Genomic DNA, 20,832 nt, shown 5'->3' with positions numbered 1-20,832 from the left:
GTCACACAACATTTACATAAAACACGCCCCCCTGTTCCAAATTTGAATTAGGCGGGCTTACGCCGGCCGATTTATGCTACGCCGCCGCAACTTACGGAGCAAGTGCTTTGAGAATACAGCACTTGCCTCTCTAACTTGCGGAGGCGTAACGTAAATCAGATCAGTTACGCCCGGGCGAAGATACACGGATGTATGAGAATCTGGCCCATAGTCTCTTTTGACTTAAGCGCTTTGGCGGCATTTTTTGTTTATTTTTCCTGGATGATCGGTGCAACTGGCTTTTCTACCAGGGGATGGGAGAATCTGCTCATGTTTTTCGTTCAACCCTGTGGTTGAATGAACAAAATAAATCATATATGACTTGCCTAAGAACGTCTTGAGAATTTTTGTACACATTGTCCAAACCTAAGATTTTTCTTTCATTCGAAATTCTATCCACCTTCCAAGTATTTACTACTCCTCCCTCATCCTATAAACCCAGATATGAACGAAGGGATTCTGACCTGGAATTCTCCTCTCCTGCCATATGCTTATCGTCCGCCAGGTGGCGGTGTAGAGGCCGCTGTGCGCTGACAGTGCCCATAGAAGCGGTGGATGAGAGTTGTGCGGACTGTATGGACACACGTTCCTTCCTCCCCATAGCGTGCAGTTGCCAGGGAACTGAAGTGAACCTGCATGCACTTTCCTCGGCCGGACTCATCTCCCCCGCTGGAGGGACGGCTCGGAATCCGGGGGGCTGCTGCTCCTGAGTTCTAAAACTTCTCATTGATTGGACAGCCTGGGAATTGGAGGATCTGAGAGAGAGAGAGAGATCCGAGGAGACAGCTGGCTGCAGGTAAGTGATGGGCAGGTGGGCTGACTGTGTACTCTCCAAATACTGTGCACCCTTCATGTACTGTGCACTATCTATATACTGTGCACCCTCCATGTACTGTGTACTCTCTATATACTGTGCACCCTCCATGTACTGTGTACTCTCTATATACTGTGCACCCTCCATGTACTGTGTACTCTCTATATACTGTGCACCCTCCATGTACTGTGTACTCTCTATATACTGTGCACCCTCCATGTACTGTGTACTCTCCAAATACTGTGCACCCTTCATGTACTGTGTACTCTCCAAATACTGTGCACCCTTCATGTACTGTGTACTCTCTATATACTGTGCACCCTTCATGTACTGTGTACTCTCTATATACTGTGCACCCTTCATGTACTGTGTACTCTCTATATACTGTGCACCCTTCATGTACTGTGTACTCTCTATATACTGTGCACCCTCCATGTACTGTGCACCCTCCATGTACTGTGTACTCTCTATATACCGTGCACCCTCCATGTACTGTGTACTCTCTATATAATGTGCACCCTCCATGTACTGTGCACCCTTCGTGTACTGTGTACTATCTATATACTGTGCACCCTCCATGTACTGCACACCCTTCATGTACTGTGTACTCTATATATATACTGTGCACCCTTCATGTACTGTGTACTATCTATGTACTGTGTACTCTCTATATACTGTGCACCCTCCATGTACTGTGTACTATATATATACTGTGCACCCTCCATGTACTGTGTACTATATATATACTGTGCACCATTCATGTACTGTGTACTATATATATACTGTGCACCATTCATGTACTGTGTACTCTCTATATACTGTGCACCCTCCATGTACTGTGTACTCTCTATATACTGTGCACCCTCCATGTACTGTGTACTCTCTATATACTGTGCACCCTTCATGTACTGTACTCTCTATATACTGTGCACCCTTCATGTACTGTGCACCCTTCATGTACTGTGCACCCTTCATGTACTGTGCACCCTCCATGTACTGTGCACCCTCCATGTACTGTGCACCCTCCATGTACTGTGTACTCTCCATGTACTGTGTACTCTCTATATACTGTGCACCTTCCATGTACTGTGTACTCTCCATGTACTTTGTACTCTCTATATACTGTGCACCCTCCATGTACTGTGCACCCTCCATGTACTGTGTACTCTCCATGTACTGTGTACTCTCTATATACTGTGTACTCTCTATATACTGTGCGCCCTCCGTGTACTGAGCACCCTCCATGTACTGTGTATTCTCTATATACTGTACACCATCCGTGTACTGAGCACCCTCCATGTACTTTGTACTCTCTATATACTGTGCACCACCCGTGTACTGAGCACCCTCCATGTACCAATAATTGTTGAATCCCTCTGCTGATCTCCTTGTCTGATAAGTAATATAGTTGCAGTTTGTGTCAGTTGTACATGGCCCATGTGCTCTACCTTGTATAGTATAGAGCCGATCTATAAATACCATAGTGGAAGTGTTGCCTAGCAACCAGACTGGCATCAGTGGAGTTTTATTTGTTGCTATGGGCAACCGCTCTATTTCTGCACCTGCTTTGTTTTAAAGTGATAGTAAACTCTGCTCTACCACTTGTACCTACAGGTGAGTCTATAATAAGGATTAGCTGTAGGTTCTGTGAATGTCTTGTAAACTTGTACGGTTTAGGAAATATTCAGAGCGCACGCAGCTGATGACATCACTGGCACATGAGCGCTGAAGATCTGGCTTACCGTGCCCGGACCTTTAGAGCCTGAGCCATAAATGGCGGCTCCCGCACACATGCGCAGGAGTGACGTCATCGCGCACCCGGCCACTCGTAGCTAGAAATCTTGTCTGCCAAATGTTTTTTAAGCTTTGGAATTTCAAACTAGAAGCTAATTGGTTGCCATACACAACTACTCCAGATTCTGGTTGCTCCAGTTTTGATGAACTCCTGCGATTGGCCAGTGTGTGCAATCATTAGCATCCTCAAAGCAGAACTAAAGGGATACATACTTACCTTAGTCCGATGCCACAAGGTCCCGCACCAGTGTGACATCTTCTCCATGGATTATTGGGTGCTGGTCTTGTGAGCGTTTTGATTTGCCAGTGCGGGATGACGTCACTCCTATCATGCACAAGAGCGCAGTCATCCCAGCACATTTTCAGTGTGACGGAATTTATGCGCAGCTCAGTATACATTCCACAGAAGATTAGGAAAGGGCAGGTAGGTGTACTTCATCACAGAAGAGACGTTGCATGTCTGCAGACCATGGCTGTTTACAGTTATTTCCTTTTTAACCTTTAAGGTGACCATACATTGTACAATCTACTACCAACTATGTAGTGCGAGGGTCATCCTGATTCAATAGAAATTGGAAAACTGGAAGTATTGTATAGGTTTGTTCTCATATAACATTGTTTTGGTATAGCTAAAGAAGATTGACCATACACTATACAATTTGGTTGCACAATCTTAGGGTCATCATATACGAGACAACAGACCTCAAATTTTCCACTCGCCTACTCGCATTGTGCGAATGAAAAATTAGGTCTGGCGAGGAGCTGGGCTGCCTGGGAGTGGGGGGGGGGCGGGCACCGCTGGCGATCGGGGTTAATCGTGAGCCATTCTCCCAGTGATCACCCCGATGGCATAGAGGAAGCGGAGAGCCGTGGGATCGCAGAGCGGTATAGCACGCTGTTTCAACTTACATTAAAATTTCCTCCGCTCTGCTCACTCCCACAGCCCCGCCTCCTCCTGACCCCGCATCTCAGCATTGGACCCACATTCTGTCTATTACAGGCGCGGGGTCAGGAGGAGGCGGGGCTGTGGGAGTGAGCAGAGTGGAGGATAATTTCAATGTAAGTTGAAACAGCGTGCTATACCGCTGTACGATCCCACGGCTCTACTCTTCCTCTATGCTCTCTGCCATCGGGGGGCACAGTGAGTCCGCAATGGGGGCACAGTGATTCCACAATGGGGGCAAAGTGAGTCCACAATGGGGGCAAAGTGAGTCCGCAATGGGGGCAAAGTGAGTCCGCAATGGGGGCAAAGTGAGTCCACAATGGGGGCAAAGTGAGTCCACAATGGGGGCAAAGTGAGTCCACAATGGGGGCAAAGTGAGTCCGCAATGGTGGGCACGGTGAGTCCGCAATGGTGGGCACGGTGAGTCCGCAATGGTGGGCACGGTGAGTCCGCAATGGTGGGCACGGTGAGTCCGCAATGGTGGGCACGGTGAGGCTGCATTGATGGGCACAGGTGAGGCTGTGATGAGGGGAACTGATAAAGTTGTTGTTAATATTTATTTTTGCAACTTAATTCTGCATAAAACATTTTACAAGATAATTTATGAGGGCGGGAGAATTAGGGGCGGGGTAGGGGTTGGGTGGGGCAACTAGTGGCGAGTAACCCTTGAGTTATATGGGACGAGTGTTTCTGGTGCAAATGGAAAAAAAATTGTTCTATATTGAATGGTTTGCTGCAATCAAAAGGATGCAAGTTGCTCTATGGTGGCTTGCCCAAAATGTAGTTGGTATAGTATAAGGATTGCGCTACCCTGGTAGGGGACCTATATCTACCTAATCATGTGCCATAAACTAAAATTAGCACCTGTAAATATCACCTTGTGCTATTCCACCACAAGTTTACTAATAAGTGACAATCCACCAAAAATTATACAATTATTCTTCTAAGAGAACTATGGGCCAGATTCTCATACATTCGCGCTGCTCCTGGGCAGCGTAATATATGAGATCTACGTTACACCGCCGCAGGTCTACAGGTTTACATCCTGATTCTCAGAACACTTACCTGTAAACTTGCGGCAGTGTAGCGTTAGATTGCTCGTCGCAAGCCCGCCCAATTCAAATGGGGAGGGCACCATTTAAATTAGGCGCGCTCCCGCGCCGAGCGTACTGCGCATGCTCCGTCGGGTAAATTACCCGACGTGCATTGCGCTAAATGACGTCGCCCCGACGTCATTTGCCTAGATGTATACGTAAATGGCGTCCAGCGCCATTCACGGACGTCTTACGCAAACAACGTAATTTTTATTGAATTCGACGCGGGAACGACGGCCATCGTTAACATTGGTTGCGCCTGCTAATTAGCAGGGGCAACCTTGCGCGTCGGGTACGCTACGCAAACGACGTTAATTCGCTGCGTCGACCTCGCGTATGTTCGGGAATCGCCGTACTTACCTAATTTGCATAGACGACGGGGAAAAGCGACGATGCGACACCTAGCGGCGGGAAAAAAAATTACTTTTAAGATCTGACAGCGTAACAGCCTTACGCTTGTCAGATCTAATGGGTACCTATGCGCAACTGATTCTGAGAATCAGTTGCATAGATACCCGGGGCCAGATGAGGTGTTACGACGGCGCTAATGGTGTTGCGCCGTCGTAACGCCTTTGAGAATCTGGCCCTATGTATGTATATATGAAAAAGACACAAAAAATTATACAATTATTCTTCTAAGAGAACTATGTATGTACAGTATATATGAAAAAGACACAAAAAAATCTTTAAGCACGTGCACTACCCTATTCCGTGTTCACAAAAAAAAAAAAAAAATATTGTGTGGTGTTACTAGACCACAAATATTATGGTGAAAATAATAACAAATATTGATACAAAATATATATAAAGAAGAATTCCTAAATGGATCCTCTTCTCCCAATGTGATAACCAGGTGCTCCTAAACAATGGATATTCTTCCTGTGAAGTGTTCAAATGCAACGTGATTTCACCACTTCCGTGATCTTCCCATCACCGTTAAAAATGGCCACTCACCAGATCCTTTTCAATAAAATGCCTTTGGTTCATTCCCAGGATAACCACTCCAATTTTGTGTCTCCACAACTGTCAGGTATCTTGGATATGTTATTATGGCCACTCCTTCTCTATAAAAGCTCACAGGGAAAGGATGCCCATCATAGTGAAGTAGGTAAAATAATTTATTGGTTTAAAATACAAAGCATATATTGCACTCACATTTTAGTGTGCCTGTATTCCGGCACCAAGCTTCTCCAGCCGTGTATGCAAGCATATGAGGGAATAAGTGTTCCTCTATTCTGTTCTCCCGGGGCCTTTCTTTTGATCGGTATGGTGTCCCGTGGGTGTCAGCAGCCTCTACGCGTTTCGCAAAATATGTTGCGTCATCAGGAAGCTCTGCATACACGGCTGGAGAAGCTTGGTGCCGGCATACAGGCACACTAAAATGTGAGTGCAATATATGCTTTGTATTTTAAACCAATAAATTATTTTACCTACTACACTATGATGGGCATCCTTTCCCTGTGAGCTTTTATAGAGAAGGAGTGGCCATAATAATATATCCAAGATACCTGACAGTTGTGGAGACGCAAAATAGGAGTGGTTATCCTGGGAATGAACCAAAGGCATTTTATTGAAAAGGATCTGGTGAGTGGCCATTTTTAACGGTGATGGGAAGATCACGGAAGTGGTGAAATCACGTTGCATTTGAACACTTCACAGGAAGAATATCCATTGTTTAGGAGCACCTGGTTATCACATTGGGACTTTCCTATTAAAGAGAAGAGGATTCATTTAGGAATTCTCCTTTATATATATTTTGTATTAATATTTGTTATTATTTTCACCATAATATTTGTGGTCTAGTAACACAATATTTATTTATTTTTTGTGAACACGGAATAGGGTAGTGCACGTGCTTAAAGATTTAAAAAGCACAATTTTTTTGTGTCTTTTTCATATATACATACATAGTTCTCTTAAGAATAACTGTATCATTTTTGGTGGATTGTCACTTATTAGTAAACTTGTGGTAGAATAGCACAAGGTGATATTTACAGGTGCTAATTTTAGTTTATGGCACATGATTAGGTAGATATAGGTCCCCTACCAGAGTAACCCTTGAGGCCTGGCTAGTGGCTCAGGACTTGAAATTTTGAGCCCTGCAAAACAATATTCATAAATCAACGTTAGATCTACCAAACAATGTAATATGAGGACCTTCGTAATCTAACCAATACATTTGTATGCAGTCAGCCAGGTCTGTGCACTATAACATTTTTGTCAGATGCCGGCTCCATTCACAATTTCATCAAAGTCGCATGACAAATTGTAGCCCATTCTTTTCAATGGCTTCTATTCAAATCAATGTGACCGAAAGTCACAGCGACTTTGTAAAGGTGTAGACGCGCTAATGTGAATGGAGCTGTACAGTCAGATTGTAACGTGTGTGATGAGCTTTAGATCTACCAAAAACTGTAGTGCATGGGCCTACCTGATTGTATAGAAACGGATTGGTTGGATTACGTTCGTCCTCATAGTTTTTGATCGCTCTAAAGATTGTATGGATAGATGGAAGTGTGTATGGTGAGCCTTAAGCCTCGTACACACGATCGAACTTCCATCGGACATTTCCGTGGATTTTGGTCTGAATGGCTGTGAACTTGTTCTGCATCCACACGGCAGCCAACTTTCACCAAATCACATGGTTTTTCAGCTCTTTACCGCCACCCTTTGGACAACTTCTGCTATTATTGGCTGATCTTTAACATTGGTTCTGAGCATATGTGTTTGGACTTAAGTCTGATGGACTTGTGTACACACGATCGGATTTTCCTCCATCGGACATTTGTTGCCGAAAAGTTTGAGCGCATTCACAGCGAACATTTGTCAGATGAATAAGCGAAAACAGTTGTCTGATGGAGCGTACATACGGTCAGATTGTCCAATCAAACACGTCCATCGGACATTTGTTGTCAAAAAGTCTGATCGTGTGTATGGGCCTTTATGGTGTCTGATTGATGTGTGAGTCTATAAAAAAATTATGGAATCTGCAAACAATCGAACAGCTATAACGTTCCTTCCGATCGATTAAGATTTAGTTTTGATCATTTTTTTTTCAGGTTGTATTAGTTACATGTTTTGGGGATTTGTAACTGTGTAAAGGATTTTCTTTGTATATTGATTACAAATAAATAAGGATTAAAGTTCCATGCTCATAAACGGCGTTTTTTGGAGTTTGGGCGTTTTTTTTTAAAGCCCATAAACTCCATTCTATTTTATCCTATGTGTCTATGTTATCCTACTGTATGTGTCCATGCACACATGGAAGTTTTTGGACGTTTATCGGCAGTGGAGTTTATGGGCTGTTATCTGAACGCCCTTAAATCGCATTCAGGAGTTATTTTTCTGACCACAAAAAACGCCAACCACTCATAAATGCTGATAAACGTCAATAAACGCTCAAAAACGTGGCTCGCCAGCGTTTTAATGTTTTCGATCCAATAGAAAAATGAAAAAAAAAAAGCTAAAAAACGCTAATAAACTATATTGCAAAAACGTTAAACAATGAAAGACTCACTGCAAAGCTACTGGTGTGTTTTGCGTCCAGTGGGCATGGAGGCTAAATAAAAAACAGATTTAGACCTGATTCACACCTATCCAGGTTGCAGTTTGTATATTCCAGGTGCATTTTGTGTTTTTTCAATACACATTTTTGATCCATTGAAGTCTATGGAACCAGAAACCAGAGAAAAGTCCCTGGCCCATTCCATAAAATGCCACAGATGTGAACTACATCCATAGGAAACCATGTTATATGGACTGTAGTGTGTTTCTGCAAAACTGAAAACGCACTAAAAAATGCATAGGTGTGAACCAGGCTTTAGTTTCGATCAGATATGATGCAGCACTGAGATCCCCTGTGCGTTAATACGTTCGTATTTTGATCGATCAGATTCTGAGGTCCCATGATTTACATAGAAATGCGGTCAATAATTTACAGTCGTTAATTATAAACGTATCTTAACTATCAGGCCTCCTGCACACTGGACGTTTTTGGACGTTTTTACAGCAGCTGTTTTTGGCAGTAGACGTTTTTTTTTCTACAGTCAATAAAATCTCCATCATGTTATCCTATGTGTCCATGCACACATAGGCTGTCATCAGCAGTTTTGGGCAGTGGCGTTTTTGAGCAGTAAAAAAACCCCCAAACGAGTGGGTTCTGAGAGACATTTTTTAGCTGTAAAAACGCTCTAACGCTGATAAACGCTCAAAAACGTCACTCGCCAGCGTTTTTTAACGTTTTTGATCCATTGAAAAAAAAAAATTCTTCAACAAAAAAACGCTAACGTGGAAAAAACGCTAATAAACGCTAAAAACGCTATTGAAAAAAGTTGAAAAACGTAATGGCAATCCACTTCCTTGTGTGTGGCATATCGATCGAATGGGTTGTCAACTATGGATCGTAGAAAAATCAAACATTTAACAAAGCAAGATCTATGGGAAAAAGGTGGAAATAAGGGCTGTCTAATTGAGCCACCCCCACTGCGCGTAACTGGAGAATATAAGTGAAAATATAGTGATATTGATAATATAAATAAATAAATATATGTGAGCTGCTGCTTTAAAAGTTAAACAATCAAAATGTAATATGCAAATACAGTGCTACCTGATGTGAAAAAAGGTATCAAATGTGATATTAAGCAGCGCTCAAAAGAATCAAATAAAAAAACACACATATAATATTGCTAGACTATTAAGTGAAAAATAATGAGTGATCCACCCTCTATGTGAAACAATGTATCAGTGTCAAAAAATAGGTGCCAATAATACACCCAAAATAACAGGTTGGCAAAAAAAATCCATAAACTGATTGTGTGAACGTAAATGAAGTTCATAAATGGAGAACAGAAGAAATCCCTTCACGATCTTCAGACTTTCACCACACCACAGTGACTGCGTGATTCCACCACCCATCAGAATGCAAACTCACCACAATAAATGGCCTGACACTCTCGTGTTAAGGCACACAGGCTTTTTAACTGAACCACTCAGTTTAATTGATGGAACTCCCTCTTTGGAAACTGGAGCACTCAGTTAAATAAATGGAGATCCGTTGGAAAAAGGAAAAACTCCAAGATGACAGCCACATGTATAATGAAGAGAGAGAGCACAATAGTGTGATATTGCAACACAACTTTTAATAAAAACACTAAAAATCTCCCAATAGATGCACTCACAAAAATGACTCTTGTCATAAGCAGTGATTAAATCCAAACATCACACGGTGTAAACACAAACGAAAATTTTCCTCCAAGTGAACCAGTGGTCACGGCGGACCAACAAATAGCCCAGGTTTACTCACAGCCCTATGAAGGTGTACTGGAGTCGCTCTTCAGATGACTATGTTGGTGACAGATGGTCCGTTCCACGCCCGACCAGTTCAGTTTAAGGTATGCGGTTGTAACTTAGTACCCACGCCCCGACATGTTTCATCATACTGATTTAATCATGGGGATCATGGGTGTTGCAATATCACACTATTGTGCTCTCTCTCTTCATTATACATGTGGCTGTCATCTTGGAGTTTTTCCTTTTTCCAACGGATCTCCATTTATTTAACTGAGTGCTCCAGTTTCCAAAGAGGGAGTTCCATCAATTAAACTGAGTGGTTCAGTTAAAAAGCCTGTGTGCCTTAACACGAGAGTGTCAGGCCATTTATTGTGGTGAGTTTGCATTCTGATGGGTGGTGGAATCACGCAGTCACTGTGGTGTGGTGAAAGCACTGTCTGAAGATCGTGAAGGGATTTCTTCTGTTCTCCATTTATGAACTTCATTTACGTTCACACAATCAGTTTATGGATTTTTTTTGCCAACCTGTTATTTTGGGTGTATTATTGGCACCTATTTTTTGACACTGATATATTGTTTCACATAGAGGGTGGATCACTCATTATTTTTCACTTAATAGTCTAGCAATATTATATGTGTGTTTTTTTATTTGATTCTTTTGAGCGCTGCTTAATATCACATTTGATACCTTTTTTAACATCAGGTAGCACTGTATTTGCATATTACATGTAATTATGTAAATAATATAAGAGGACTTATTTGACTTTACAATGCCATTCGCTCCTTTGAGTATAATTCCCAGTTGCGCAGTTCTGGACGATAGTGGGTGATTTGGGGGGGTTGGCACCTGGCGGGGAGGTAGGTTCTCACCGTGGCCCCTCTGGATCTTCAGGAGCTGTAGTAGTGTTGAGTCTTCTAATCCTTTCATTAGTGTGGATGTTGTTCCCCCGGCTCTCTTCCTCTGACACATGCAGGTAAAGGCGAGTAACGTTGCTCGGGGGCACTGGAGTAGTGATAAATCCTCAGATTAAAAAGCTGTCTGTAGAATGCTGGGAGTCTGCATACGGCTCATTTTCATCTACCTGGAAGACGGCTTTTTATAAGATCTGCCAGCATTCATTGTAAATCAAGCATAACAGATAAGAGGAAAACAAGTGACAGGAAACTTCAGCGTTCTCAGGGAGGGAAGAAGAGGATAGTGATGATTTATCCCACAGATGGAATGTTCTACTCCCAGGCTATGAGTCACTAGGTTTATGGGGGGATTCATTCCTGAGCTGATCACGGGATTACCTGGGAAAGAATCTGGTGTTTCAAATTTTTTTGGGGGGGGGCCCAAACAAACGAAAAAAAACAAAACATCAATTGCAGCCTCACTGTGCCCATCAAACGCAGCTACTGTGCCCATCAATTTCCACCACTGTGCCCATCAAACGCAGCCACTGTGCCCATCAATTGTCGCCACTGTTCCATCAATTGTCGCCACTGTTCCATCAATTGTTGCCACTGTGCCATCAATTGTCGCCACTGTGCCGCGCCATCAATTGTCGCCACTGTGTCATCAATTGTCGCCACTGTGCCATTCCATCAAACGCAGCCACTGTGCCATGCCATCAATTGTCGCCACTGTGCCCATCAATTGTCGCCACTGTGCCCATCAATTGTTGCCACTGTGCCATGCCATAAATTGTCGCCACTGTGCCATGCCATTAATTGTCGCCACTGTGCCCATCAATTGCCAAAAGTTTTCCCCCTCAAAAACTGCCAGTTTGTCCGTTAAATGCTGCCAGACCACCAGATTGCCCCCCTGCCCAGCACTTACCTTTCTCGGTTCAGCCATCCTCCCTCCATGAGCTCTCAATGTCTTCTCCCGCCCTTGATGTCGCTTCAGCCAATCAGGTTACCGGTAACCTGACCCGGTGAACCTGATTGGCTGAGACGAGTGTCAGTGTTAACCAGGGAACGCACACCCTGTGCGCCCTCTGGTTAACTATTTGGAAGCCGATTAGAGCCAACAGGCTGTAATCAGGAAGCCTATCAGAGCCGCAGGCTCTGATAGACACTTCCAAAAACCAACCAACTGCTGTTATTCAGATGGCCGGCGCTCACCAGGGGGCCGGCCATCAGAATAGTTATTTACGAAAGGCAAATACACTTTGCATTACAAGTGCAAACTACAAGTGCAAAGTGCACTTGAAATTGCACTAAAAGTGCACTTGGAAGTGCAGTTGCTATAAATGAGGGGTAGATCCGAAATGAGGGGAAGCTCTGCTGATTTTATCATCCAATCATGTGCAAGCCAAAATTCTCTTTTTTTTATTTTCCTTGCATGTCCCCCCTCGGATCTACAGCAACTGCACTTCCAAGTGCACTTTCAGTGCAATTTCAATTGCACTTTGCACTTGTACTTGTAGTGCAAAGTGGGTTTTCCTTTAGTAAATAACCCCCTTTGTATCCTTCTGTTCTTTTAGAGATCAAAGGGATGAACTTTGGTCTGTAAATGAAGTCAGTTTAACTAATTGACCACTTTAGCCCCGGAAGAATTTACCCCCTTCCTTACCAGAGCACTTTTTGCGATTCGGCACTGCACCTTTTTAACTAACAATTGCTCGTGCGACATGGCACCCAAACAAAATTGACATCCTTTTTTCCCCACAAATAGAGCTTTCTTTTGGTGGTATTTGATCATCTCTGCGTTTTTTTTTTTTTTGCGCTATAATAAAAATCTATAAAAAAATACTTTTTTTTCTCAGTTTAGGCCGATATGTATTCTACATATTTTTGGTAAAAAAACATCGCAATAAGCGTATATTGATTGGTTTGCACAAAAGTTATAGTGTCTACAAAATAGGGGATAGCTTTATGCCATTTTTTTTTACTAGTAATGGCTAGTTTATTGGGACCGTGACATTGCGGCGGACATATCGGATACTTTTGACACATTTTTGGGACCAGTCTCATTCATACAGCGATGAGTGCTATAAAACTGCACTGATTACTGTATAAATGTGACTGGCAGGGAAGGGGTTAACACTAGGGGGCCCTGAAGGGGTTAAATACGTTCCCTAATGTGTGATTCTAGCTGGAAAGGGTGGGGACTCACAAGGGGAGGAGACCGATGTGTGTTCCTCTGTTCTCGGAACACACATTGGTCTCCTCACCTGACAGGACCGTGGATCTGTGCGTTTACACACACAGATCCACAGTCCTGCCGTGATTGTGGGCAATCGCGGGTGCCCGGAGGACATCGCGGCCGCCGGTTACACGCACCAGGTCACGCGCGATGCAGCGGGCGCGCGCCCCCTAGATGGCCGGAAAGTCCAGGACGTCATATGACATCCACCCAGGATGGGAGATCCCATCTGTGGAGGTCATATGACAATGGGCAGTAGGGAAGTGGTTAATGACAGGCCATTTTTTTGAGATACAGGCATACCCCGCTTTAAGTACACTCACTTTACATACACTCGCGAGTAAGGACATACCCGTAAGTGCCTTACAAGTACTGTACAGACCTTTTGCAGCCTTTTTTGCAGCTCCGAGAGCATAGCCCGCCCTGTTCCAGTGTGCCCCTGACACCCCCACTACAGCCCCTGAAACCTCAACTACAGATCCTGACACCCCCACTACAGCCCCTGACCCCCCACTACAGCCTAGAAGTGAAAAAAGGTATTGTTTCACTTTAAGTACATTTTCGTTTTACATACATGCTCTGGTCCCATTGTGTACTTAAAAGTGGGGTATGCCTGTACAGCACTGCGTTGCTTTAACTGACAATTGAGCGGTCGTACGACGCTGTACCTAAACAAAATGTATGTCCTTTTTTCCCCCACAAATAGAGCTTTCTTTTGGTGGTATTTGATCACCTCTGCATTTTTTTTTTTTTTGCGCTATAAACAAAAAATACCGACATTGAAAAAAAAAAAAAAAAAGTTTAGACTAATATATGTATTGGGCCTTTTACACGCAATTTTTATGGGAAAAAATACACTTCAATAAATAAATAAAAAAAAAAAACAGTTAGAGCTCTTTCACACGGAGCGGATCCGTATTGATCCGCTCCGTTAGCCCGTTTGGCTTAGCGGGGATTCCTCCGTTAATCCCCGCTGAGCTGTCGGCGGACAGGGCGGTCCCCGCACACAGTGCAGAGACTGCCCTGTCTCTCCTCCGCTCTCCCCTATGGGGAATCGGATGAATACGGACCGTGTGTCCGTATTCATCCGATCCGTTCCGCCGGATGGAAGAAAAATAGGGTTTTCTTTCGTCGGCAAAAGCTGATCTTTGCGGACGCGGATGGTTGCGGACGTTAGCGGATGCATCATCCGCTAACATCTGCAATTCCATAGGGATACATTACAAGTCCGTAAACGGACTTGTAATAAACGGACCGTTTGTCCGTGCGTGTGAAAAGGCCCTTAGCCCATTTTTTTGTATAATCTGAAAGATGATGTTATGCCAAGAATCGTGATCTTTATTCTAAGCAAAAAATTGTGATTCTCAATTTATCCAGAATTGTGCAGCTCTAATCCTCCGAGTTGTGACCTGCAGAGCATGTGTTATTATTATTATTATTTATTATTATTCTTTTATTATGAGGTTCATCTAAAGCAAACAGTTTTTCAGCCAGTCTTTGCCAAACTGCTTAATTTCCGGCTCTATTATCCACATCGAGTGATAGTTGAGATGTCACATTACACATGTGCTGGTTATGCAGTACTGTCACTACATGTGTACTATGTGACACGTATTGTGAGAGTCAATCTAAGCCAGGCAAGCAAAGAATACAGATTACATAGTTCTGTCTTTTAAAGTGGTAGTAAAGTGCTTTTAATCTTGTACCTACAGGTAAGCTTATAATAAGTCTAACCTGTAGGTGCAAGAAATACCACCGTTTAGGAGATATTCACAATTTCAGGGGCTGGTGACATCACAGGCACATGCGCACTGCACTCTGCATTCGGGGCGCACTGAATGACTTTAATGAGTCTGTAAGGACAGAAATGTGGAAGCTGATTTAGCCTAGGTTCACACTGCTGCGATGCGGGAACCAGCGAGATTGCAGCGCTGGGTCTGCATCGCTCCTCTCCCACAGGCAGTTCACACTGCCTTGTGCGAACCACTGCGAGTGTGATTAACAAAGTCCAATTTTGGACACCCCCAGTTTTGTTCACAGATCGCAGTGCGAACTCGCACAGGAATCAGATCACATAGGTGAGAGCACCCGTGCGATCTGATTCTAGTGCAGGGAAAAAACAAGTCTGTGCGAATCGAATGCGAGTTCAGCCATACAACTGTGTGGATGAACTTGCATTGCTCAGAGATCGCACATGATCGGCACCTGCAGTGCAGGTCCAAATCACATGCGATCTCTGAGATCGCAGCAATGTGAACCCAGGCTTAAAGCTTTGTGCCTTATACACACGATCGGAATTTCCAATGAAAAAAGTCGGGTGGAGTTTTTTCATCGGAAAAGCCGATGAATTCCATCGGAGTTTAGATATAGAACATGTTTTATTTTTCTCCGATGGGATTCCGTCGGAATTCCGATGTGACTTGGAGGGCAAAAGCCGATCGTTTGTACGCGGCATAAGTTCAGATAAAACAAAAAACATAAAGATCGGCACAGGGGACATAACTTACAGTCAGTGGGATGTATCCCTTGTGCTGATTCCTCCTCTATCCATATCCCTCCACCCAGGGTCGGCCTTAGGTGTTCAGGCGCCCTGTGCGAGCTAATCCTGTGGCGCCCCCCATCTTCACCCCTTGCCCCCTGGTCACCTAAATTGACTTACCTTCCAGTGGACGGTGCGGCTTTGCATTTAAAAATGGTGCCGCCCGGCGCCGAGACGCCACTGCGCATGCGCCGTTTGCCCGAGAATAGCCGAGCGTTTTCTGGCTTTCCCGTGCAGCGGCGGCGCATGCGCAGTGTGCCTGTCGGGGCCGGCAGCAGCCATTTTTTTTCAGGTGCCGCAACCGATGCGTTGCTCTTTACCCAGTCCCAGGGCAGGGGGGCCTGGAGTCGGACTCCTGTGATGATCATGTGAGTAACTGACTGCGACTCACATTCTGCAAGCTGCGATGGCCGCCCGGCGCCCCTGTTGCCCATGGTGCCCTGTGCGGCCGCACAGCTCGCACACCCCAAAGGCCGGCCCTGCCTCCACCCACCTCTACTACCATGGGTGGGTATGGACGGAGAATTTCTACTAGCAGAAGAGGAATCGGCAAAATTAGCTACATATAGGCTTTAAAAGTGCAGGCTCTGAGGTTGTCGCCATTGCTTCACTACTTATCTGGTCTGTGACCTGAAATAAGCATGCAGCCAGTGAAGTTCCTGCCCTGCATCTGTTTCTAATCAATGGCTAATGTGTATATGATAGCCCCAAAGTTTCCCCCCTTCGAGCCTAAGTTTAGGTAAAACTTTATTTGTAAAAAAAAAAATCAGCACCAGGGATGGCTTTTAATCCAAAGTGTCCTTTGTGCTGGTTCTGGGTGTAATACGTGAAATCCAAAGACCCTTGCACCCTCTCCATACTCTGCAGCAGTAATATTCCAGTGCTGCTTCCTAAGGGACCTGTCAAAGGCACTCATCAAGTGTGCTGACCCTGCCCATCCTTTCCACCCCCCCTCCTCCATTCATAGAAGTCATGCCATAGCTTCCATGAATTTATGAATGGGAGAGGAGGACCTTTTATTCATCTGCCCATCCTCCATTCATAGAATGTTTTCATTCATGGAAGCTATAGCACAGCTTCTGTGAATGGAGGAGGGGGCCGGAAAGGGCAGATATAGTCGTTCTCTCGGCTGTATTACCCCCCCCCCCCCCCCCCCAGCACTAGAAGATTAAGGGAGGGAGGTGCAGAAGACAGAGGATTTCAACTATGATTGCCAGCACAAAGAACACTTCAGATTAAATATAAGGGACATAGCAGTGCATCTTTAGTTGCCCTTTAATTTTACTCGCCCTTTAATTTTACTCCTTAACCACTTCCTTACTGGGCACTTAAACCCCCTTCCTGCCCAGAGGACTTTTTGCGATTCGGCACTGTGTCGCTTTAACTGACAATTGCGAGGTCGTGCGACGTGGCTCCCAAACAAAATTGGCGTCCTTTTTTCCCACAAATAGAGCTTTCTTTTGGTGGTATTTGATCACCTCTGCGGTTTTTATTTTTTGCGCTATAAACAAAAATAGAGCGACAATTTTGAAAAAAAAAAAATGTTTTACTTGTTGCTATAATAAATAGCTAAATTTTTTTTAAAAACATTTTTTTTATCCTCAGTCTAGGCCGATACGTATTCTACATATTTTTAGTAAAAAAAAAAATAAAAAAATCGCAATAAGCGACTGGTTTGCGCAAAGGTAATAGCGCCTACAAAATAAGGGACATAATTATTTTTTTTTATTATTTTTTTTTACTAGTAATGGCGGCGATCTGCGATTTTTTATTGCGACTGCGACATTATGGCGGACACATCGGACACTTTTGACACATTTTTGGCACCATTCACATTTATACTGCAATCAGTGCTATAAATATGCACTAATTACTGTATAAATGTGACTGGCAGGGAAGGGGTTAACACTAGGGGGTGAGGAAGGGGTTAAATGTGTACCCTAATATTAGTGTTCTAACTGTGGGGGAAGGGGGGTGACTGGGGGGGGGTGACCGATCTGTGTCTCTATGTACAAGAGACACAGATCTGTCTCCTCTCTCCCTGACAGCATTGCTCTCATTGGCCGCACAGATCACCTAGGAAACGGCCACTCTGATTGGCCGTTCACGGCGATCTGTGATTGGCTGTGTCCAAGGGACACGGCCAGCACAGCAGTTCCCCGCTGCGCGCTCTGGAGCGCGTGCGGGGAACGAGCAAAGGGGCGGACGTCAATTGACGTTGCCTCAGAGAAGTAGAACCACCCTGCGGCCGTCAATAGTCGTACGGCCGTCGGGAAGTGGTTAAAATGTCTACAGTGTCCATTAAATATTGTGATTTATATAGGAAATTCCTATAGAAAATCCCTTTAAAGTATTCATATGGTCATGTATGATTTTTTAGTCCCTCCAGCTGAACGTATGTTTTCCATTTTCACACAGATATTCTTGGACTCCACATACATTAGAATTTAGTATTAAAGTTTATCAGGCCTCACTTGATATGTCTAGCAGTCAGGAGACATTGTTCATTGTCAGGTTATCTGAAACGCCAAGTAGGTCAAAGATCAACAAGACCTCTAGGGCGCTATGTATGGCTTATGTGCTAATAGGAAAGAATTATTTAAGAAATACACACTGAAACACACTGAAATATTTTGTTTCGTAATTTCGTTTTCGTCTGAAAAATGTATTTATTTAGTTACTCCCGAAATTAGTTTGAATTTATTTTGTTTTTCGTAAAAAATGCATTCGTCTGAAAATCCAAATTAAGGTCGAATCTGTCATTGAAGGCTTATGATGTCTGTCGAATGTTCTAAAAAAAAAAAAAGATTCGACAGAATGTTAAAAAAAAAAAAAATTTTACTCTTCATGTCTCTCTATGTCGAATCTTCATGCCTCTCTATGTCGAATCTTTATGTCGAATCTTCATGTCTCTCTATGTCGAATCTGTCATTGAAGGCTTATGGTGTTCGTCGAAAAAAAAAAGATTCGATAGAATCTTTAAAAAATAAATAAAAATGTTTGACTCTTCATGTCTCTCTATGTCGAATCTTCATGTCTCTCTATGTCGAATCTTCATGTCTCTCTATGTCGAATCTTCATGTCTCTCTATGTCGAATCTGTCATTGAAGGCTTATGGTGTCTGTCGAATGTTCTAAAAAAAAAAAAAAAAGATTCTATCGAATCTTTAAAAATAAAAAATAAAATTTCGACTCTGCGTGTCTCTCAATGTCGAATATTCATGTCTCTCTATGTCGAATCTTTTCTCTCTATGTAGAATAATATTGGACTAATAGAGTTAAAACAATAACGAAAATACCTGAAATTCGGACGAAAATGCATTCGGACTAATCTCAACATCTCTCATCCAAGACTCAGTAGAGCAGCAGTGATGGCATTGGATAGTGATAGGACTTGTTTCATTATTGGTATGAGTACTTTGTAACAATAAAGGAGAACTATTGGCAAAACTTTTTTTTTTTTCATTTTGGACAGAGTAAGGGAACCCCTTCTAGATTTATGTTTGCCGTCTTTTTCCTATTGGGGAGATTTACCTTCAATTCCTGTCCCATAGCAAAACAGGAAGTGAGAGGAAATCCTTGCAAATTATGTGAATCCCCCCTAGGTCACCAGAGCTAGAGTCCCCATTGGAAGATTTCCCCTCTATTACTAATCTGGAGGCAACCCAAAATTTGGGATTTTTTTTTACATTCAATGATAATGGTATACATTACAAATAGAGAGGGTGAATCTCCCTAACGGAGATGCAGACAGCAATAAAAAAGCGACAGGTGTTCGAATCCCTCTCTACTCTGTCCAAAACTAAAAAAAAGTTTTGCCTTTAATTATACTTTAACCACTTGCCGCCCGCCAATGACAGATTGACGGCGGCAAAGTGGTTGTAGAATCCTGACCGGACGTCATATGACGTCCTCAGGATTCTTAGCCGCTGCATCGCGGCGATCGTTGTTGCGGGGTGTCAGTCTGACACCCCGCAACACCGATCTCGGTAAAGAGTCTCTCACGGAGATTCTTTACCGCGTGATCAGCCGTGTCCAACCACGGCTGATCACGATGTAAACAGGAAGAGCCGTCGATGGCTCTTCCTCACTCGCGTCTGACAGACGCGAGTAGAGGAGAGCCGATCGGCGGCTCTCCTGACAGGGGGGGTTCGCGCTGATTGTTTATCAGCGCAGCCCCCCCTCGGATCGCCACAGGGACCACCAGGGATGCCCACCAGGGAAGGGCAAAACAAAAAAAAAGTCAAAAAAAAAAGTCAAAAAAATAAATAAAAAAAGTCTGAAAAAAAAAAATGGGAAAAAAAAGATGCAAAAAAAATAAAAGATGCCAATCAGTGCCCACAAATGGGCACTGACTGGCAACAAGTACATCATTGCCGCCCCACAGTGTCCATCAGTGACGCCCCACAGTGTCCATCAGTGCCACCCCACAGTGTCCATCAGTGCCACCCCACAGTGCCCATCAGTGCCACCCCACAGTGCCCATCAGTGCCACCCCACAGTGCCCATCTGTGCCGCCCATGAGTGCCCATCGGTGCCGCCCATGAGTGCCCATCGGTGCCGCCCATGAGTGCCCATCGGTGCCGCCCATGAGTGCCCATCGGTGCCGCCCATGAGTGCCCATCTGTGCCGCCCATGAGTGCCCATCTGTGCCACCCATGAGTGCCCATCTGTGCCGCCTATGAGTGCCCATCTGTGCCGCCTATGAGTGCCCATCAGTGCCGCCCATGAGTGCCGCCCATGAGTGCCCATCAGTGCCGCCCATGAGTGCCCATCAGTGCCGCCCATGAGTGCCCATCAGTGCCGCCCATGTGTGCCCATCAGTGCCGCCTATGTGTGCCCATCAGTGCCGCATACCAGCGCCGCCAATCAGTGCCACCTCATCTGTGCCCGTCAGTACTACCTTGTCGATGTCCATCAGTGCCATCTCATCTGTGCCCATCAGTGCCACCATATCAGTGCCCGTAATTGAAAGAGAAAACGTACTTATTTACAAATAAAATTACAGAAAAAAATAAAAACGTAATCTTTTTCAAAATTTTCGGTCTTTTTTTAGTTGTTGCGCAAAAAAAAAATCGCAGAGGTGATCAAATACCACCAAAAGAAAGCTCTATTTGTGGGTAAAAAAGGACGCCAATTTTGTTTGGGTACAGTGTAGCATGACCGCGCAATTGCCATTCAAATTGCG

At 44.1% G+C, this 20,832-nt stretch overlaps 1 protein-coding gene across 1 annotated transcript in view; it reads left to right on the top strand.

The window, feature by feature from the left end:
* Window positions 1-579: 579 nt before the first annotated feature.
* Window positions 580-20,832, top strand: part of THSD4 (thrombospondin type 1 domain containing 4) — an 894,854-nt gene continuing 874,601 nt past the window's right edge. The window contains exon 1 of the mRNA XM_040342787.1: window positions 580-835. The gene's annotated coding sequence lies outside the window, so the exon portion shown is untranslated. The remainder of the gene's footprint in view (window positions 836-20,832) is intronic.

The sequence above is a fragment of the Rana temporaria genome, chromosome 3 (genome assembly GCF_905171775.1).
Source record: "Rana temporaria chromosome 3, aRanTem1.1, whole genome shotgun sequence".
In the NCBI taxonomy this organism is placed as follows: Eukaryota; Metazoa; Chordata; class Amphibia; order Anura; family Ranidae; genus Rana; species Rana temporaria.
This window is presented reverse-complemented; position numbering and strand designations above follow the sequence as displayed.